Genomic DNA, 21,569 nt, shown 5'->3' with positions numbered 1-21,569 from the left:
AGTGAGGATTTATTAAAGGAATTAATACTTGGAAGGCTCACACAGCAATCTTGTTCTCCTACAAGATGGATGAAAGGTAGAGATTTCAAAACATTCCCTAGAAAACATCAATAGTCAATCCTGCTGATTTAATTTTTTCAGTCCTTCAGGCATCAAATGAAGTTGTGACTTGTCCACGTTTGCCTTGGGAGCAAAGCAATATTGTAAATCAGACACGACTGGCGCTGAGCTGGCTGCATTGCATTTTTAATTAGTGGGAGTTTCACAATATTTGTGACCATTTCTTAAGCTCCAGAGCTAACACTTGTCCTCACATTTGTTGGGGGGGGGGGCACATGGTGTGTGGTTGGCGGTCACTTACACACCAAGGATAGTTCTTAGATTGAGTGTCCATCACAAATGCTGAAAGAGATGCTGTTTCCTCGTATCCATTTCTCTCCCTTTAATTCTTGGGCCAGCAGATAGCTCCTTTCTGATCTGGGGGAATCCAAGCAGATTCTGATAACATGGAACCAGCGAGATCACAAAGCGTAACAAACGCAATTTATTTTGCTCTGGCATTTTGTTGAGGTGTATGGTTAATCCGCAGGGGGTGACAGCAACGTAGCCTAGATTTTGGAATGAAGGTAAAAGTGAAAACTTTTACTCTGAAAGTAAAAGTGAAAACCATTGTCATGTAGCACATAAGACCAGTCACTCACATGCATGAATAACATATTTTTATACACACACACACACACACACACACACACACATATATACATATAAAATTGGTTACTTTTTAATGTGTGGCAGTGTTTTTAAAATGTGTTTATTTTTAAAGATTTATTTTAGAGGCAGAATGATAGAGCCATCTTCTATCTGTTGGTTTGCTCCCTAAATGCATGCCATGACTAGGGCTAAGCCAGGCCAAAGCTAGGAGCCAGGAACTCCATCGAGGTCCCCCGCCTGGGTGGTAGGGGCCCAAGCACTTTCTTCGGCTGCCTCCCCGGTGCAATAGCTGTAAGCTGGATCAGCATGGAGTAGCCAGGACTTGAACCAGGCACTCTGATGTGGGATGCGGGCATCCCAAGGAGGTGGTCTTATCTGCTGTGCCACAATACCTGTCCCTTTTTTATTTGCAAGGCAGATGGAGGTGTTGGGGGGGAGAGGGAGAGAGAGAGAGAGAGAGGGAGAGAGAGAACAAACTCCCATTTGCTAGTTCCTCTCCAAATGCCACCCACCGCCCAGGCTAGGCCAGGCTGAAGTCGGGAGCCAGGAACACAATCCAAGTCTCCCACGTGGGTAGGAGCTGCCTCTTGGCAGAAGGGGAGCGTTCCCTCTGCGACTCTGTCCTCGACCGCAGGGGTGGACTGGCCAGGCAGCCTGGATGCCGCCAGCAGGGTCGGGCAGTGTAACTCCCACAGCTGAGATCTCGAGGTGACTGAGCAACCTTGGCTTAACACGGAGCTTCCTGCGGTGACCTCCCTTCAGCCAGCCAGCGTACTCGCTACGTTACCAAGGACTCCAGAGTCGTTAAAGCTGCCATTCTCGCCATACAGCAAGCAGCCTCATAGTTCAGTCCCTGGGGCGTTTGGTTAACATCAATCTGAAATCTCTTGGTGTTGCTACAAAATGGAATTTCTAGAACTATAACGCTTATGCCCAGGGCAGACCCTCAGATACGCTTTCTCTAAGGGAGGCTTTGAAGTTTCTCACATGAGAATAATGCGGGGATCTCGTTAAGACCGCATCAGGTTTTAGAAGTAATAGCTCCCTCCACATACTTGAGCAAACTTGGAGAATTTGTTGAGATGAAGCTGTGTCCAGGCTTTCCTGTAAAATTAACGACACCTCTGTTTCCCATTCTCGCAGCCTCTGTGACTTTTCAGGAGTTTGGATATGATGACTATGATGGCTCTGTCTTTGCTATACCTGGTGACTACAAGGAAGACCCCAGGCATTTTCCTCATCTATGACTGATGGGAAATTGACGCCACCTAACCGGTGAAGGAGGATGCAGAGGCTGCGGAAATGAATCCATTTAGGAGGGACTGACCCTTTCAGTGGAGAAAAGGGAATTACACAGTGGAGTGACACATCAGCAACATGATAATAAAATGGGCCTCTGATAAGAATTTCAGCAAGGTCCCTGTGCCATTTTCACTCTTTTAAAAAAATAGAAAGCCGGCGCCGTGGCTCAATAGGCTAATCCTCCACCTTGCGGCGCCGGCACACCGGGTTCTAGTCCCGGTTGGGGCGCCGGATTCTGTCCCGGTTGCCCCTCTTCCAGGCCAGCTCTCTGCTATGGCCAGGGAGTGCAGTGGAGGATGGCCCAGGTGCTTGGGCCCTGCACCCCATGGGAGACCAGGAAAAGCACCTGGCTCCTGGCTCCTGCCAGGATCAGCGCGGTGCGCCGGCTGCAGCGGCGGCCATTGGAGGGTGAACCAACGGCAAAGGAAGACCTTTCTCTCTGTCTCTCTCTCTCACTGTCCACTCTGCCTGTCAAAAAAAAAAAAAAAAAAAAAAAATAGACTTTAAACAGCATAGTTGATACCTTAATGACCCTAATACCTTTGTAAAGCAGCTATGGGTGCGGTGATTTGTTTTTAAAAATGTTTACTTTTTTTTTGTTGAAATACATACGCATATACCTATATCTAGAATGCTCCTAAACCATTAACATACATCTTAAGAGACATGGTGTAAAAAACAAACAAAAAAGACAGCATCAGTCCCAAGACTCTGTATGTTTGTTACCAGAATCTCGCAGGATGGGGGCTCCAGATTGGTTCTAGATGGTTCTCTTGCACAGTAATACACCAGCTCCCCTGCCCGAGAGGCGAGAGCACACCCCGGGAAGCTGTGGGCGGGCACTTGGCCGGTTTCCTAGGTGACACTGCTGTCTGTCTGCAACCGCGTGTTTCCACAAGTCCTCATCAAGCCTTGGTGGCTTCCCCCTCCAGCCTCCTGATTTCCTGGTCTCCTTTCTTGCTTTGCCTCCATGATGTGCATGGTTCTATTCCTGGACCCTTTTGAAGGGTTTGCTTTTTTCAGAGGGTTGGTGAAGATTCTGTAGCCAACCAGTCCCCTGCCTGGGTTCCAAACCAACAGAAGGAGGCAGTTTGAGAGCAAAATATCACTTTAATTCCAGATGATGCCTAGATTGGAGAATGTGGTTCCATATGGAAAGAAAGGGCTTCTTCATTCTGCACTTCCGATTCAGGCAGTTACGCATGTGCACCAGCAGGGACTAGATAACTACAGGCTTTTTCTCCAGGGGCAACCGACCACTTCAGAGTATGGAGGGCCGGAAGTAGATCAGGGGCATCAGAAAGACGAGGGAGGAAAGACATGGCGGGGCTAAGTCTGACAAGTTCTTGATCCCAGGCTCGCTAATTGCACTGTCATTCCTCCAGCACTGGGCCGATCCAAAACCAGGAGCCAGGAGCTTCTTCCAGGTCTCCCATGTGGGTGCAGGGACCCAAGGGCTTGGGCCATCTTCCACTGCTTTCCCAGGCCATTGCAAAGAGCGGGATGGGAAGTGGAGCAGCCAGGATTCAGACCGGTGCCCATGTGGGATGCCAGCACTACAGGCAGCAGCTTTACCTGCTATGCCACAGCACTGGCCCTGCAATTATAGTTTTGCAAAACTTTGTTTTATACCTTTGGGAAACCAATGGTTAAAATGTTATGCTAGTATAGTTTTAGTGATGTGTGATTTACTTTAAAATTTCCCTTTCAATTGTTTATAGCCATTGCCTATATTCCCACTAAACTTGGGTCTTTATGCTTTTTACTTGATAAACTTATTGTTTGAAGCATTATGCCTTTTTGCTGTAATGCAAATTTAAAATATATTATCTCAAAAACTTAAAAGGGACAGGGAGGATGGGGGAAGGAGAAAGGGAATATAATTATATTCTTAGAATTGTATGTATGAGCTATAGCAAATCTGTTAAAAACTAATTAAAAACTTAAAAATGATAAAATAAGTAACAGAAAAACCAGAGAGTTCCTGGAAAATTGAATTAAAAGAAGTTATCATGATGCAAAAAAAAAAAAAATTGGAGCCAGTGCCGCAGCTCAATAGGCTAATCCTCCGCCTGCAGCGCCGGCACACCGGGTTCCAGTCCCGGTAGGGGCGCAGGATTCTGTCCCGGTTGCCCCTCTTCCAGGCCAGCTCTCTGCTGTGGCCAGGGAGTGCAGTGGAGGATGGCCCAAGTGCTTGGGCCCTGCACCCCATGGGAGACCAGGATAAGTACCTGGCTCCTGCCTTCGGATCAGCACAGTGCGCCGGCCGCAGCGCACCGGCTGTGGTGGCCATTGGAGGGTGAACCAACGGCAAGGGAAGACCTTTCTCTCTCTCTCTCTCACTGTCCACTCTGCTTGTCCAATAAATAAATAAATAAAAAACAATTTGAAATCCATACACACCGGACTTTCAGAGTATTCATGGAAAATGCATATTATGAAAAAATGATGCATGGATTCAAAGTTTTTCTGCATCAAAATAAACTTTTAAATCAGTTTTTCTCCACATCCCCTGAAATATGTCTTGAGAGCAGAGTTAATACATAGTTATGAAATAGCTTTTTCCTAAAGTTATGGACAAAAGCAGAGATTTTTATCTTTAACTGGTGAAGTCAATTTGTAGATTCTTTTAAGAGAGACCCAAAAAGATGCTGTGGTACGGTCTCAATTTTAAGGTGACTATTTGATGTCAGAGAATATGAAATTTTCCCTTCTTAAGACTAGCTTCTTTTCAATCTTGTCTTTTGTTTCAGTTACGCATTGTGGTAAATTTCCATGTGACTGGTAAATGGCGTTTATGAGGGTACTTCCGGAAGTTCACATGGGGCGGGTGTTTAATCTCCTCGTGGAGATGCCCCCATCCCATTTTGGAGTGCCTGGGTTAGAGTCCTGGCTCCACTTCCAATTTGAGCTTCTTCCTAAAGCACCTGGGGGGTGGGGGCAGCAGATGCTAGCTCAGGTACTTGAGTCCCCGATACCCAAGTGGGAGACTTGGATTGAGTCTGTGGGTCTTGGCTTTAGCCTAACTCAATGCTGGCTATCGTGGGCATTTGGGAGTGAACCAGTGCAAGGGAACTTTGTCTCCTCTCTGGAATAAACCAAATAAATTTAAAAACATTTGTATGAAATAGAACTAAAAGATAAGGTTAGGGGCCAGCATTGTGGCATAGTGGGTAAAACTGCTACCTGCAATGCCAAAGTACTTAGGCCCCTGCCACCCACGTTGCAGACCTGGATGAAGCTCCTAGCTTTGGCCTGGTCCAGCCTGGGCTGTTGTGGCCATCTGGGGAGTGAACCAGTGGATGGAAGACCTGTCTCTCTCACTTTGACTTTTTTTTTTTTTTTTTGACAGGCAGAGTGGATAGTGACAGACAGAGAGAAAGGTCTTCCTTTTTTGCCATTGGTTCACCCTCCAATGGCCGCCACGGCTGGCGCGCTGTGGCCAGTGCATCATGCTGATCCGAAGCCAGGAGTCAGGTACTTCTCCTGGTCTCCCATGGGGTGCAGGGCCCAAGCACTTGGGCCATCCTCCACTGCACTCCCTGGCCACAGCAGAGAGCTGGCCTGGAAGAGGGGCAACCAGGACAGAAGCCGGCACCCCGACCGGGACTAGAACCTGGTGTGCCGGCGCCACAAGGCAGAGGATTAGCCTATTGAGCCATGGCCACCGGCTTGACTTTCAAATAAATAAATATATCTTAAAGAAAGGTGGGAGGCCGGTGCCGTGGCTCACTTGGTTAATCCTCCGCCTGTGGCGCCGGCATCCCACATGGGCACTGGGTTCTAGTCCTGGTTGCTCCTCTTCTAGTTCAGCTCTCTGCTGTGGCCCGGGAAGGCAGTGGAGGATGGCCCAAGTGCTTGGGTCCTGCACCTGCATGGGAGACCAGGAGAAGCACCTGGTTCCTGGCTTTGGATTGGTGCAGCTCCAGCCTTGGTGGCCACTTGGGGAGTGAACGAACAGAAGGAAGACCTTTCTCTCTCTCACTGTCTGTAACTCTACCTGTCAAAAAAATGTTTATTTTGGTAACCCCAAAATTGAAATCCATGCATACAAGGGTTATTTAATAATTTCAGGGGGAAATGGGTATTATGAAAAACCTGCATGGATTTCAACATTCTATGCACCAAAGTCCTCTTATCTTTCAATTCCATCTTCCATGAACTTTTTGAAATGCCCTTGTATTAAGTGGCAAAATGCACTGAGCTAGGAGTTGAACAAGGGTGTACCTATCCAGGCTCTTGAAGTAACCAGGCAAAACTGAAAACACAGGGAGTGGAAGGAGGCGCAGGCCTCCTCCAGGTGCCAGGAGAGGTTGCCCCAGCTAGGGCCACGCCTCTTTTCACGACACCCAAAGATTTGGGTGCAGGCAGGCCAGTGAAATCATTTCAGACATAAGCCTCTAATGCCATTGCAGTGCTTTTGTTTCTATCGCTGTGGATCCAGCTAGTCTTCAATTCTCTTTCAAACAGGTGTCTGTATATTTCCATCCGTTGAGGACCTACCATAAACTTTAAAACAGAGCTGTTTTGTCAGTCTGCATCTGCTAAGCCTGGGGTCTATGTATCAGCAAATGGGCTCCTGCTTAACTCTCTTTTTACAGTCATAAGAGAAATAAACATACAAAATAAATGCATCTCAATGCATAGCTGTGCAGGAGTACAGATGTTTTATTAATGAAAATGAATCCAGCTTTTTGTAAGTCATGACAGCAATATAACATTTCATTGTTTGGTTCTGTGCTAGACGGTCCCTGCTGTTTCTACATAGAAATTCCTGTAATGCTTAATGGACATCTGGAAGAATTCAGCCAATTAATCGAATTCACGTAGGAGCTAGGCTAATGGCTGTCTGAAAGGCAGATTACATTAAATCAAACTTGCAATATGAATGAAAGCACTTAATCATACATGCAACATTCATTAGATGCGACACAGCAAGTGTTTTGATTGCTTTAATGAAAGATCAGGTAAAGTGCATCAACTGAACAGATTGAAAAGACAGCATGCTTACAAATGTTTGATTATGCTGAATAGCAACAGCAACAGTGCCAGTAATTCATAGCAAAGCATATTTGTAGGCGTTTAGAGCTGGTAAGCTTGGCAAAACTTGGAGCCCATGCTCCAAACAATAATTAATACAGGATAAACTTTAATCAGATGTCAGGAAAGAGACAGATTGCCAGAAGTTTAGTAACTTAGAGTCAGTGGGTGCCTTAATATTTTGGGGACTTCAAATCTCTTTGGACCTCAATTCCATTTACTTTGAGGCACATAGTTCCTGAGTTAAAAGGTGTTATACTAAAAATCCTGTATTAAAGAGGAGTTACCTTTGTATATTGAGCTTTAATGTCTCCTGTTAGGCGTTAAAATGCTATTTTTTTTTTTTTAACAAAAAAGATTTATTTGTTTTTACTTGAAAGGCAGAGTTACAGAGAGGTGGGGTGAGATGGGGGAGAGACAGAGACCTTCCATCCACTGGTTCACTCCCCAAATGGCCAGGACTAGGCCAGGCTGAAGCCAGGAGCTTCTTCTGGGTCTCTCATGTGGGTGTAGGGGCCTGAGCACTTGGGCCATTCTCCGCTGCCTTCCCAAGTGCATCAGCAGGGAGCTGGATTGTAAGTGAAGCAGTAGGGACTTGAACTGGCACTCACATGGGATGCCAGTGTCTCAGGTGGTGGCTCTGTCTGCCATGCCTACAGCCCTGGCCCCAGTGCTATTTATTTTTTAAATTTTTAAATATTTATGTATTTGAAATAGTTACAGAGAGAGGGAGAGAGAGAGCTTCCATCCACTGGTTCACTCCCTAAATGGCTGCAACAGCCAGGGCTAGACCAGGCTGAAGCCAGGAGCCAGGAGCTTCATCTGGGTCTCCCAAGTGGATGCAGGAACCCAAGGACTTGGGCCATCTTCCACTGCTGTTCACAGGCCATTAGCAGGTAATGATCAGAAGTGGAGCAGCCAGGACTTGAACTGGCACCCATATGGGATGCTGGCATCCCAGGTGGTGGCTTTACCTGTTGGCCATGGCGCTAGCCCCAAAAATAATTTAAGAAGATTTATTTTACTTATTTTAAAGAATTACAAAGAGGCAGAGACAGAGAGGTCTTCCATCTGCTGGTTCACTCCCCAAATGGACACAATGTCCGGAGCTGAGCTGATCTGAAGCCAGGAGCCAGGAGCTTGTTCTGGGTCTCTGATGTGGGCCCAAGGACTTGGTCCACCCTCCACCACTTTCCCAGGCACATTAGCAGGGAGCTGGATTGGAATTGGAGCAGTGAGGACTTGAACCAGCACCCACAGGGGATATTGGTGCTGCAGGACAAGGTTTTAACCTGTTAGGCTGCAATGCCAGCTCCACAACAATTTTTTTAAAAAGATTTATTTGAAAGGTAAAGTTACAGAGAGGGAGAGACTGAGATTGATCCATTTTCCATCCAGTGGTTCACTCCCTCAATTGCCGCAGTAGTCAGGGCTCGCCCAGATCAAGCGGAAGCCAGGAGCCTGGGACTTCATCAGAGTCTCCCTCATGGGTGCAGGGGCCCAGGCACTTGTGCCATCTTCTGCCTTCTCAGCCACATTAGCAGGATTGGAAGTGGAGCATCGAGTACTCAGATCAGCACTCATATGCGCGCCACAATGTCAGCTCCCAAAATGTTGTTCGTAATAGTTGCTCCTATCCTCTAGATTGGTGAATATTTCCCAACTTTTCTTCAACAATTATCTCATTGATTGGTCTCTCCCTCATAGTCTATAGAAAGAAAGCTTATGACGTACATTATTAAACATCTTATAATGATAAAGCCAATGCTGTTGGCATCTTTTTGGGTAAAACTGAAGGATAAAAATCCTTTTATATTTTTTTCTATTACATCTAATATTTTCTAATTTTATAATGAAATGATAAAATTCATATCCTATAAATAACTTTGAACATTAGGATTCCCTTTGGAGGCCCTGAAAACCATGTTTCCTAGGGTTTAACAGCAGGATTGATTTTTTCTTTTTTTTTTTTCTCTAGAGATTGATGTGTGATTCTGAAAATAGAAGTGGACATGGAACATTTCAAGTCCTTTATAGACATCTTCTTCAAGCCAAGCCAATGAATATGAAGTACTCGATTGTTTTAGATGGTCTGGGTGATACCAAGATGTGAAAGATACAGTTACAGCTACAAAGACCTTGTGATAGTCTGTCCACCCAAACAACGCACGACTCAAAGTGCTGGCGACAAGGGACAAGAGAACATTACCATTTAGAATCTATTCAAGGAATACCAAAAGAACAGATTTCTAGATTTTTGTAGAAAATCTAAGGTAACAAATTTGCATAAGAGCTGTTTGATTCATTCAATGAGAGGTAGCATTTAAGAGGATTAAAATATCTTTCCAGATTTAAGCACGCTTTAGTTCATTGGGCTGCTATAGGGGGACACCATGCGCTGGGAACCCAATCAAGAACAGACATGAGTGTCTCATGGTTGTGGAAGTGGGCAGGTCCAAGATGAAGACCCCAGCAGAGTGAGTCTAGCGAGAGCCCATTTTCTGGCTCCGTAGAGGACTCCTGCGCTCTGTCTGGGTGAGGTAGAGGGTGTGGCAAGCTCTCTGATGTCTCTATGTAAAGGCACTAATTCCAGCCATGATCCTTCCCCCCAATATTGCATCATACACCAAACACCCCACTTCTCACACCGCGCCTTTGGGGTTAGGATTCCAGTGTATGAATTTGGGGCTGGGGCCGGGGTAGGTGGTGTGTGTGTGTGGGGGGAGGGACACACCCATTCTGACTATAAAAAAGCACAACAGAAAACATACACCTGTGAATGCTGTCTTGGTTTCGACAGAAACTTTAAAAATTGAGTTTATCTTCAAGTACTTTCCAAATATCAAATTGTACAACAGATTTTTTAGGCTAAATGAGGTGGTTTTTATAATTGGCCTAAAATTCTTCTTTTTCTTAACTTCTTCCCATTATATGCATATTCAAAAAGAAAAAGAAAAACTAGTTGGCCCAGAATATCCTCGTTATTTATAGTCTACTTGGCAAATAATTGTTTTTCTACCTCTGACTTCTTGAAGCTTAACAACTTACTAAGAATATAAGAGGAAGGAAAACCTCAGGTAATACTGACTTGAACCTTCTTAAAGCATTGAACTCCTTCAAAATGCCCACATGGTCAGTTACCTGCTTATAGGAAAAAAAAAAAGACAAGCAGTTCTGGACTACTTCGTCCCATTTATTTGCCCAATCTCATTCTGCAATCAGTTATATTACTATGATCTTAGGAATTCATGTTGTTAATGCTTCTGTTTGGACTTGTAATAATCACTTGTATTAGGTGGAGACGAACCGAAAGACTTTATAAATTTTTCTCTCCTGGCGAGCTTTCATTTCCTCTGACTGATTAGGAATTGTCACTTCAAATACGCTTTCAATCTCTGTTGCCACGTTAAGTCTGCCACGGTTCATCCTGCAGAGCCCTCTCGTGATGGGATTTCACTAACAATTCCTACCTGGCAGTCTTGTATTACCTCTCTCTGTGTGCCTGTAACTTCTCTAAGATGTCACTTGTGACTTTGTTCTGGAAGCAGTTTAGAGGGAAGAGAAGTTGAGATCTGCATCCACTGTGGTCTGTGATCTTATTTTCTGACATTGTGATCACGTGTTTCTGAGCTGCCTGAAAGACTGTTTGTGTCTAAAATACAGTCTTTGCTGTTCCTCCTTTTTTTTTTTTTTTTTTTTTTTTTTTTTAAAGAGAGCCTCAGTAGAGGAGGCAGATATTCAGTGCATCCTTTTACCTGTGTCTGGGAACTGCTCCTTTTCCCAGAATTCTGGAAGAAAACACTGCCCCAGTATAAGGGGGTATCACTTAGCCCTACATCCTCCATTGAACCTGCAGTAATAGGACATGGCACCCAAGTAGCTTGAGCTGCCTCCTGCTGGAGTGTGCATTGGCAGGAAGCTGGAGTCGGAAGTGGAGCCGGGATTCTAACCCAGGCGCTCCGACATGGGTGCCAATGTCCCAAGCAGCATTGTGACCACTGTACCAGTTGGCTGTCCTGAGATGTGGGAATTTTAGAATTACATGAAGCTTCTGCCTCCTGGCACTTCCTCCTGCTTTATTAACCCTGGCGAGACCATCGGAGGACTTGTGATATGTAGACTTCTTTTTTTTCCTAAACGGCAACACTGTAAGAAAATTGGAAGTAATTTTATGCGAGTTCAGTGGTTTTACTCTGATTTTTAATTCTTTTGTCAGAGGTTTTATCCTCTGATCTCAATTAAGGGTGAGGTGGGGACGGGAGAGCTGTCGTTTCCTGCCACCTCGGTGGAAATGCTCCCCGTAGCTCAGTGTATGAAGCCCCCTGGGGCTGCTTGCAGTGCTGTTTTCATCTCTGTGAAGGTTACCCTTCAGTTGTTCATTTTCACAAATTTTCATTGTGTTTCTACCAATAACACGTTTCTCTGAACTTCTCCTTGGCTCAGGCATGTGTTAGTATTATTTACAGTAGTCTATCTTCACAATTGTCTTCTTTTAAGAAAAAAAAGATTTACTTCTTTGAAAAGACAGAAATAGAGAGAGAGAGAGAGATCGATCAATCTTCTGGTTCACTCTTCATGTGGGCCAGGCCAAAATCCAGAGCCTAGAACTCCTCCAGGTCTCCCAGGTAGGTGGCAGGGGTCACCCTCTGCTGTTTTCCCAGGTACATTAGCATGGAGCTAGAATCGAAGTGGAGCAGCCAGGACAGGAACCAGCGTGCCTGTGGGATGCTGGTGTCACAGGTGAGCTTTAACCCACCGTGCCATAATGCTCATCCCAATATTCACAATTTTCCGAGGGGATTTTTTTTAAGGATAAGGAGAGGTTAAGCAAGCCAGTTGATGTAACCCAGCCAGCTGCCCAGCCTGGACAGGAACCTGTGTCTGTCCAGCTCCAGGGCGTCTCCAGTAGCTAGCTGGTTGGGCAGTCCTGGGTACTTGTTGTCTGTGGGGAGCAACCCGGACTAGACTGAGTTACTGGAATTAAGACTTATTCTATGCATCTGCTCTCCCACAATATGGCGCTGGGAGAGGAGAAAACAGCTTCTACGCAGCTGCCTCCAGTTCAACCAATAAACTGTAGGACCTGCTCCTGATTGGAGAGCAGCGTACTCGGCGTGTGGGCAGCCGAGTTAGGATTGGCGGAGGAGGACTATAAAGGAGGAGAGAGACGGCATGCACGAGGAACATCTAAGGGGGAACGCCTGTGCAGCCCCCCAGAGAGCCGGCCGGCGGAGTGCCGCTCCCCTGCGGAAGTGGGGAATGTGGCCAGGGGGAACTGCCCTTCCATGGAGGTGGAAGGGATAGTAGCCAACCCGGGAAGAACCAGCAGCAAACCCGGGGAGGGCTGAGCAGACGAAAGAACAGCGCAGGGTCCTGTGTCGTTCCCCCACGAAGACGGGGAGCGACATAATGGTGCCGTGACTCGGATATGAAGCCTAGGCAGGGCTTAGTGTCGTTCCTCCACGAAGAGGGGGAGCGACATAATGGTGCCCTGACTCGGATTAGGAAACCTAGCTCGGATAGGAAACCTAGGACGGATATGAAACTTAGGAGGGAAGAAATGACTCGGATTAGGAAACGTGACTCGGATAGGAAACCTAGAACGGATAGCAAACTTAGGAGGGAAGAAACGGGAAGAACTGGGAAATTACCGGAGAGAGAGACTAGCAAACAGCCTAGGGAAAAGCCGGACGAAAAGAGGTGCCGGAAGAAGCTGTTGAAAGCCTAGGCATAGACTCGGATACGGACTACGGGGGGAAGCTGGGAGAAATCTCTAAGGTCGAAAGCGAAAGTGAAAGCTAGAACAAACAGACTCGGATGCGGACTGTGGGGAGAGGCCAGGAGAAATGAGGGAGGAGTATTGTTGGAGGAAAGCTTGGGGAAACATACCGGGTAGAGAAAAGTGTTAGGGAAATTGAAGCCGCGGGGGGCAGGCCGAGGCGGATACGAAAGCCACTTTGGGATTCTCAAGTTAGCCCGGGAATGGGGGGCGAAAAGTTGAAACCAGAAGCTGAAACGTGAGCCTGGTTGGGATCCGTCTGATTAGCCCGGGGAGCAAAGGACGGGAAGCCAAACCGTGGGGCGGAGACGTACGCTGGGTTGAATTCGCCAGGCTATCCCGGGGAACTTAGATTGAATGCTAGTGGCGGACACGTAAGCTACGCTGTGTTACTCGTGGAAGCCGCCGCGTGCAGAGAGAGCACGGGGCGTGAATAGATAGGGAACGGGGCTGGCGTAGGCTGTGGTTCAGACGCGAAAGGGTTAAGCGTGGAGACCGCGGAGCGCGCGAAGCCGAGCCGCGCAAAGCCGGGAAGCTGCGCAGATGAGAGAGGCGCGCGGGCTGAAGCGGCGCAGAGCCGGGAACCCGCCGGCGGGGCGAGGTGCCGGAAAGCTGCGGGGATAAGAGAAACAGAAGTTTAGAAGTAAAAGAGAAATAGGAATGTTGGCAGACAGAAGTAAAATGGGAGAAATAGAAATGCCCAGAGATAGAGAAATAGAGAAAAATAAGGCCTCCCCTCAACATGCCAATGAGAAAGCTTGGATTCGGTCTGCCTGATTAAGTGAGGCGATGAGCACCTGGGCGGCTAGCAGCTTGTGCGCCGCAGGTCACCGAAGACGGGCACGAATTAACATCAGTAAGGCTTCCCCACAATACAACCATTAGGAGGCTTGGATTCGGTCTGCCTAATTAAGGCGGTAAGCGCCAGCAAGCAGCTCGACCAGAGTATGAGCTGCAGGTCACCGAAGATAGGCACAAACCAACACTAATAAGTCTCCCCCACAATACGGCAATGAGAAGGCTTGGATTCGGTTTGCCTGATAGGTTTTGTAAGCACCTGCAGGCAGTTCTAGCAGAGTAGAGCATGCGCTGCAGGGCACCGAACACAGGCATGCATCAGTGCCTAAAAACCTCCTCACAACATGGCGAAGAGAGGACCCGGATTCGGTTTGCCTGATTGATAGGACTTGTAAGAGCCTGTGGCAACTCTAGCAAGTAGAGCAGAGTGTGTGCCGCGGGACACCGAAGACAGGCGCGTATCAACGCCAAAAAATAAAAAGAAAGGGGGATCTGTGGGGAGCAACCCGGACTAGACTGAGTTACTGGAATTAAGACTTATTCTATGCATCTGCTCTCCCACAATATGGCGCTGGGAGAGGAGAAAACAGCTTCTACGCAGCTGCCTCCAGTTCAACCAATAAACTGTAGGACCTGCTCCTGATTGGAGAGCAGCGTACTCGGCGTGTGGGCAGCCGAGTTAGGATTGGCGGAGGAGGACTATAAAGGAGGAGAGAGACGGCATGCACGAGGAACATCTAAGGGGGAACGCCTGTGCAGCCCCCCAGAGAGCCGGCCGGCGGAGTGCCGCTCCCCTGCGGAAGTGGGGAATGTGGCCAGGGGGAACTGCCCTTCCACGGAGGTGGAAGGGATAGTAGCCAACCCGGGAAGAACCAGCAGCAAACCCGGGGAGGGCCGAGCAGACGAAAGAACAGCGCAGGGTCCTGTGTCGTTCCCCCACGAAGACGGGGAGCGACAGTTGTCCTCCTCTCTTTGAATTGCTGCTTTGAGTGTGTACTTAGGAGCAGCTTTTGAAAGAAATGGTGCCATGGTAGACGGAAAAAGGGGCTTGGTCTTTATTTCCAATAATGGGACTCCTCCAGTGGCTGCTCCAGTGAGCAGTGCCGTCAGCATCTGGCCCAGGTACCGCCAGACAACCTGGGTGACCCTGGGACCTTGTCGGCCCATGCTCAACCCTGGGTGTACTGTGGCTTTGAAAAGTTGGGCGGCAGCACCTCGAGGCCCAGGCTGGTTTGGCTCCAGAGATTTCTGTAACAAACCCATGCTCGGAAGTACATAACTGACTTTTAATGACTTGAAATTGTTGATCTTAAGCACAGTACAAGGTACATTTTTGGACAGACACACTATCTTCCTTTTAACGAGAGAAATCTGTCCAATGAGTATAAACACACGAGTGGCGGGTGGGTAGAGAGTGTAAGTCCACAGGTCTACAGCGGCCCAGGGCGGGGTTGGGTCCCCGATGCCCCACAAAACCTTCCAGTGTCAATTTGATCTTGAGAGGCTCCTTGGTTGTACGGGCAGATCACACCCAGATGTTCTAGCTACGAAGCACATCGTACTTGAGTTGGTCCTTAGAAGCAATCAAAGATTCTGTGGTAGCAAAACTAGACAGCATTACAAAGAAGGAAGTGGAAAAAGTTGAAGGAACTAAACTTCAGCTTTAGCATTCAATAGCAAAACAATATTTCTTCTTAATATCCAAACAAACAAAATAAACAACAAAGAAAATGGCCACCTTGAGAGGAGCAGGAAGAATAGATGACAATACACCTCTTATTTCCATTAGTCCTGCCATCCATGGTTTCTAAAGTGCTCTACAGAATGTTATGCCTTGCAGTATCTTTATGAGAGAGAGGCAAGTGTTATTATCACCATATAAAGGTGGGGAAAAGATGAAATGGAGGTTTGCTTCTTTTATGCCAAGGGAGGCCAAATATTTTGTGGAGTATTTGAAATGAGACTTGAAAATCGAGAAGCCAGGAGAGAGGAGGCTGGAAGAATTTGTAATTGAGGGGCATAATTTCACAGCACGTAAGTGCCTGGAGAACGTTAATATGGTGGGTGTTCATTTCCGGTGAAGTGGGATGAAAGCCTTGGATTGCTTCGATGCACCACATCGTGCAAATAGCAATTTCAGTTTCAGAAAATCCTCCACTCGTACTAAGGTTGTTCAGTGAAAATGGTTGTGATGAGGATTTCACACATAATTGTCCAAAACATGCTCGTGGTTGGACCCTACACACACACACACACACACACACACACTCACTCACTCACGCTTTCTCAGTGGAAATATTAAACATTTTTAGGGCGCTGTGTGGATGGTTGAAATACATTAATGGATATCTAGTATGTTTTGGCTCCACTGTGTTATTTGTTCACGTATTTCTTTTCTATTGTCTACTTGATTTTTTTCATATGTTGCTTTTCTATGTTCTTTTTTCCTTTTGGAACTAACTTTCATGCGTTCTGGCCAGGGAAGATGGATGTAATAGCTCAATAAGAAAAAATATTATAGGGCAATTGTTTAGCCTAACACTTAAGACATAGGTTAAGGTGCCTGTGTGCCACCCGGAGCGTCTGATTCCGTCTTGTTGATGCGGACTCTGAGAAGGCCATGGCCAGGGCTCAGGTGCTGGGCTCCTGCCACCCACCTGGGAGACCTGGTTGTTCTCCTGGCTTTGGCCAGGCCCAGCCCCAGCTGTTACGGCCATTTGAGATGTGAACCATTGGTTGGGAGATCTCCCTTTGCCTTTCAAATAAAATTTAAAAAATTTTAAGAATAAATATTGCAGTCCTAGTTTCTTATTTATATATATATATAAGAAACCCTGTTAGGACTAAAGGGAATCAGTAAGCATTTGTTTCTAACAGTCCTAGGGATTCCCAGTGAGAAAGGTGGCACTCGGGTTACTTATATTTTTCACTGGAGTATGAAGTTGAAACATTTAGAAAGTTACTTTGTCTATTAATACATTGCTAGGAATAAAACCTATAGCCCTTGAAAGCAAGTTGGGACTTCGTAAGCAGCTCCAATTAATTGAATATTCATGAACATACTATATGGCTCTTCTTTTAATTAACTAGCTCCCTTGTTCTTGTTCCATCAAAGATTTGAGGTGACATTGCTGTTTTCATTGCTAAGTAAGTTTAAGATAGATAAGAGCAAAGGAATCTCTTTATTTTTAATAGATTTTATGATAATAGAAATGATCAAAGTTGCTTACATCGAGTAACCATGAACTATGTAAGGAATGATACTTAACTGTACCTCTAAGTCTTTGTTGATGGGTTAGGGGAGAATATAGTCTCAGTGTCCTAAGGAATCTGTTTTGAATTAAATAGGATTCAGCTCTCCGAACTCATGCAGACATTTAAACCCCATCATCTTAAATGAACAGTTACTGGATTAATGTTAATAGTTGATGGATTAGGGTAGATGCTTGATCTAATTATGGCAGCCAGGAGGTGTGGCCAGTGGGGAGTCTTCAGGTTGCCAGGGGCTCGCTCTCAGCAGCTAGCTCTTCTGAGAGAGTTGGTTATTTATTATTTATTTATTTTTAAAGATTTGTTTGAGAGGCAGAGTTACAGAGAGGAGGAGAGAGAGAGGTTTTCCATCTGTTGGTTCATTCTCCAAATGGCCACAATGGCCGGAGCTGGGCTGACCCGAAGTCAGGAGCCAGGAGCTTCTTCCAGGTCTCCCATATGGGTGCAGGGGCCCAAGCACTTGGGCTATCTTCCACTGCTTTCCAAGGCACATTAGCAGGGAGCTGGATTGGAAGTGGAGAAGCTGGGACTCGAACCAACAACCATATGGGATGCCAGTGCTGCAGGTAGAGGCTTAACCTGCTATGCCACAGAGCTGGCCCCGAGAGTTGGTTATATAAGGCCAATTCAGCCTGGCTTCTCTGCTTCCTGGCTCACCGTGTGACTGTTCCTCTGCCATGGTCCGCCTCCATCAGACTAACTGGCCCCTCCGTCTGGGCTGTGAACCTCCAAACTGTGTGGCACAGTAAGGTTTCCATTCCCAAGAAGCTCCCCTCAGGTACTGTAGTTAAAGGAACAGAAAGCTGAGTAATAAGGAATCTATTGTGGGAGGCTACTTCACAGAGCTCATGGAAGATGGAATTCCAAGGTAAGTTTATTTTGGGGTAGACAAATTTTGCAAGCCATGCATGGCTTTTTCCTAATATGAATAGGACTTTTCCATGAACTTTTTGAAGATGACTCAATGTAACCAATAAACTTCGCTCCTGTGCGTTTAGACTTGCAACAGTGATGGACCATGTTCTCCCGTTCCTGGGAGGAATGAGAAAATAGCCAAGTCATTTTCTGTGTTCAGGTGGGGAATCTTGGCTGAGAATACCTTAGTTCCCCCAGTTTAGTCTTTAAATTTAACAACCTCCCCTCTCAGGCAAAGCATGAACAGCAGATGAGCCTTTGGGAAAGTCCATCTTCCTGGGAAACACAACACTGCCGACCTAGGACCCCTTAGTTTCCGTGCGTTAAGACAATAGGAGGGAGGTTTTAGTGATGCCAGACAACAGCAGCCAGGCCAATATTCTAAAACTTTATGTTCATTTTATTTGAAAGGCAGACACACCCCCCCTCCCCCCCACACACACACAGAGTGAGTTTTATCTGACTGTTCATTGCCCAAATGCCTCCAATGGCCAGGGTTGGACCAAGGGCCAGATAGGAGCCTGGACCTCCATCTGGGTCTCCCACATGGGTAGCAGGGACCCAACTGCTTGAGCCATCACCTGCCTGTCTGCGACCACTGGAAGCTGGGTTGGAAGTGAAGTGGGAACTGAACCCAGGCACCACGGGGTGGGATGTGGGTATCCCAAGCAGTGTCTACCTTTGGGTCAGATGCCCACCCCTCAGTATTTAATTACCCTGTGTAAGGCCCCCTGAGAAGCAGAAGGGAAGTAAAGGGAATGTAGCGATCCCAAGACTTCATCCTGCTCTGTCACAATAGTGTCCTCTTTAAGAATAATTTCTGGGCCGGCGCCGCAGCTCACTAGGCTAATCCTCCACCTTGCTGCGCCGGCACACCGGGTTCTAGTCCCGGTCGGGGCGCCAGATTCTGTCCTGGTTGCCCCTCTTCCAGGCCAGCTCTCTGCTGTGGCCAGGGAGTGCAGTGGAGGATGGCCCAAGTGCTTGGGCCCTGCACCCCATGGGAGACCAGGAGAAGCACCTGGCTCCTGGCTTCGGATCAACATGTCGTGCCAGCGGTAGCGACCATTTGGGGGGTGAACCAATGGAAGGAAGACCTTTCTCTCTGTCTTTCTGTAACTCTACCTGTCAAAAAAAAATTTCCAACAAGCACAGCATTTAGCATCTTTCACTAAGTAAGCATCATTGGTATTTGAGAAACAGGAAATCAGAAACTGAGCAGGATGTAATTTTAATTGATCCCGTGAGCTATCATGTATTTAATTTAAAAAAATGACCCACAAGAATAATGAAGATGAGTGGTCACAATAATCTAATGCCATAGATATGTCTGTTAGCCTTTGCTCACGTTTCTCTTAGGTTTCGATTAATTCATTATTGTATAGAGCAACTCTACTTTCTTAGTAAAGGAGATACTTACAGTGAGTAGATAATGACTTTTTTTTTATTTATGTGACTGTCATATCTGGAAAATTATTTTACATGGATTTGGCGCTACAAATACTGATCACAATGGCTTTCGAGCCAAAAATTACACATTCTCCGAATGGGTGAATTATATCCTAGGAATTGGTACTAAATCTTGAAATCTGGGTTTGTTTCAAATGTCTAGTGATAAAACTGGAGCGTCAGGGAAACTGTACATATCCGTTCAAGCTGAGCCTGGTTGTAATGAAGACAGAAAGGGAAAATGGCAGTTACTCTCTTCCCTGGAAACGTGCTTTGCCAGTCTGTTACACTTGTGAGCTAGCCGAGTGCCTCTCTCAAATATCCCCAAATTAACACTTTTTTTTTTGGCAAATGTCACTTATGGAGATAAGCCACAGGCTTCAAACATTATCATATAAATGTAAGAGAAACAGCATCAACAAGTTTATCCATTTTATATAAAAAACATGACAAGTAATGAATAGAGTTTGTTCATTTATCTTGAAACAGGAAGAACTATCATTTTTCTTGGATGGAGCGCAGTAGTCATTGTGCCTTAGTATAATATATAACAAGTTTTCCCATCCAATGTATCTTCTTATTGACCTATGGTACGAAACTCAATTTCAACCAAATCTGATTATGTAGCACGGGATTCTAGTGTTAGTATGTACTTTAAGTAGCTATGAAAGGAAGATAGTCTTTGTTTTGCCTACATTTCCTATAGCTGTAACAAAACACTACTTGGCACATCTAGTAGGAAGATGTAGGTAGCGGTGATCCAGGTAAAGCTTTTTTTTTTTTTTTTTTTTTTTTTTTTTTTTTTGACAGGCAGAGTGGACAGTGTGAGAGAGAGACAGAGAGAGAAAGGTCTTCCTTTTGCCGTTGGTTCACCCTCCAATGGCCGCCGCTGCAGCCGGCGCACCGCGCTGATCCGATGGCAGGAGCCAGGATCCAGGTGCTTTTCCTGGTCTCCCATGGGGTGCAGGGCCCAAGCACCTGGGCCATCCTCCACTGCACTCCCTGGCCATAGCAGAGAGCTGGCCTGGAAGAGGGGCAACCGGGACAGAATCCGGCGCCCCGACCGGGACTAGAACCCGGTGTGCCGGCGCCGCAAGGCGGAGGATTAGCCTGTTGAGCCACGGCGCCGGCCACAGGTAAAGCTTTGATGAGGCTGTAATACATAGTTTCAGTTAGCCTACCAGACACAAATCTTCAGGAAACGAGGCTTTATTGCTTCAGATACTTGCCTGCTTGCTTCACAGAACACTTTGTTAAGTGAAAGGAAGAATAATGTCTCCAATTGAAAAACAGAGGGAGTTTGGGGCTGGCAGAATGCAATTGCCCAAGTTAGAGCGAACCAAATTGATCTGATATCATTTAGATAACTATGTGGTGGGCAGCGGACAGCATTTGTTTATGAAGACAGATCATGCCAGGCAAATCTGATTTATCTGGTCTTATAAAATTACTCAACAAGTTTGTGGATAAAGAAAACTCCACGGACAAACAATATATCTCAATGTTTGCAAAAGCTTTTGATGTGGGTCTGCATAAGATTAAGATAATTGAAACACTGGGAAGATGTTGCCTGGATAACCATGCAATGGCGTGGTTATCAGATTCAAAACAGAATAATCGTAAAGATAGATCCCAACAGCTCACTGATATGGTGGGCAGAAAGCCCAGAATGGAGCTAATATCTTTATGGATCAAGATTGTAAGCAGGTATGAAATGATTGAGTCCACAACAACCCCCTTTCTTTAGCAGGTACACAGGACATGAACAAAAATAGTTCAAAATACTTAACTTTTCACCCAAAATGAAGTACTACTTTATTTTGGCCTTTACTGATAGTTAAAAAATTTTGATTCCATGGTATCTGCCACAAACATGAAAATAGATCTCCATAGTTTGGAAGGCTTCCAAAGCATAGTAAAATTCAATGAAATTCTTATGTAGTATTTTTTTCAAAGATTTATTTATTTGGAAGTCAGAATTACATAGAAAGAGAGGCAGAGAGAGAGGTCTTACATCTGCTGGTTCACTCCCCAGTTTGCTCAATGGTTGGAGCTGTGCTGGTCAGGAGCCTTCTCTGGGTCTTCCACGTGGGTGCAAGGGCCCAAAGATGTGGGCCATCTTCTACTGCTTTCCCAGACCATAGTAGAGAGCTGGATTGGAAGTGGAGCAGCAAGAACTGGAACTGGCACCCATATGGGATGCTGGCGCTGCAGGTGGCGGCTTTACTCGTTACACCATAGCACCAGTCCCCTTATGTAGTCTTGTGATTAAATTCCCTTGTAGATTTTGGAAAATGTAATGATAACT

At 46.1% G+C, this 21,569-nt stretch overlaps 1 long non-coding RNA gene across 2 annotated transcripts in view; it reads left to right on the top strand.

Moving 5' to 3' along the window:
- Positions 1-9,408, top strand: part of LOC138844627 (uncharacterized) — a 79,373-nt gene extending 69,965 nt beyond the window's left edge. For both annotated transcript variants that reach the window (XR_011380751.1, XR_011380752.1), the window contains exon 3: positions 9,032-9,408. This is a non-coding gene — a long non-coding RNA (uncharacterized lncRNA). The remainder of the gene's footprint in view (positions 1-9,031) is intronic.
- The last annotated feature ends 12,161 nt before the right edge of the window (positions 9,409-21,569 follow it).

This window comes from Oryctolagus cuniculus, chromosome 12, assembly GCF_964237555.1.
Source record: "Oryctolagus cuniculus chromosome 12, mOryCun1.1, whole genome shotgun sequence".
NCBI lineage: Eukaryota > Metazoa > Chordata > Mammalia > Lagomorpha > Leporidae > Oryctolagus > Oryctolagus cuniculus.
This window is presented reverse-complemented; position numbering and strand designations above follow the sequence as displayed.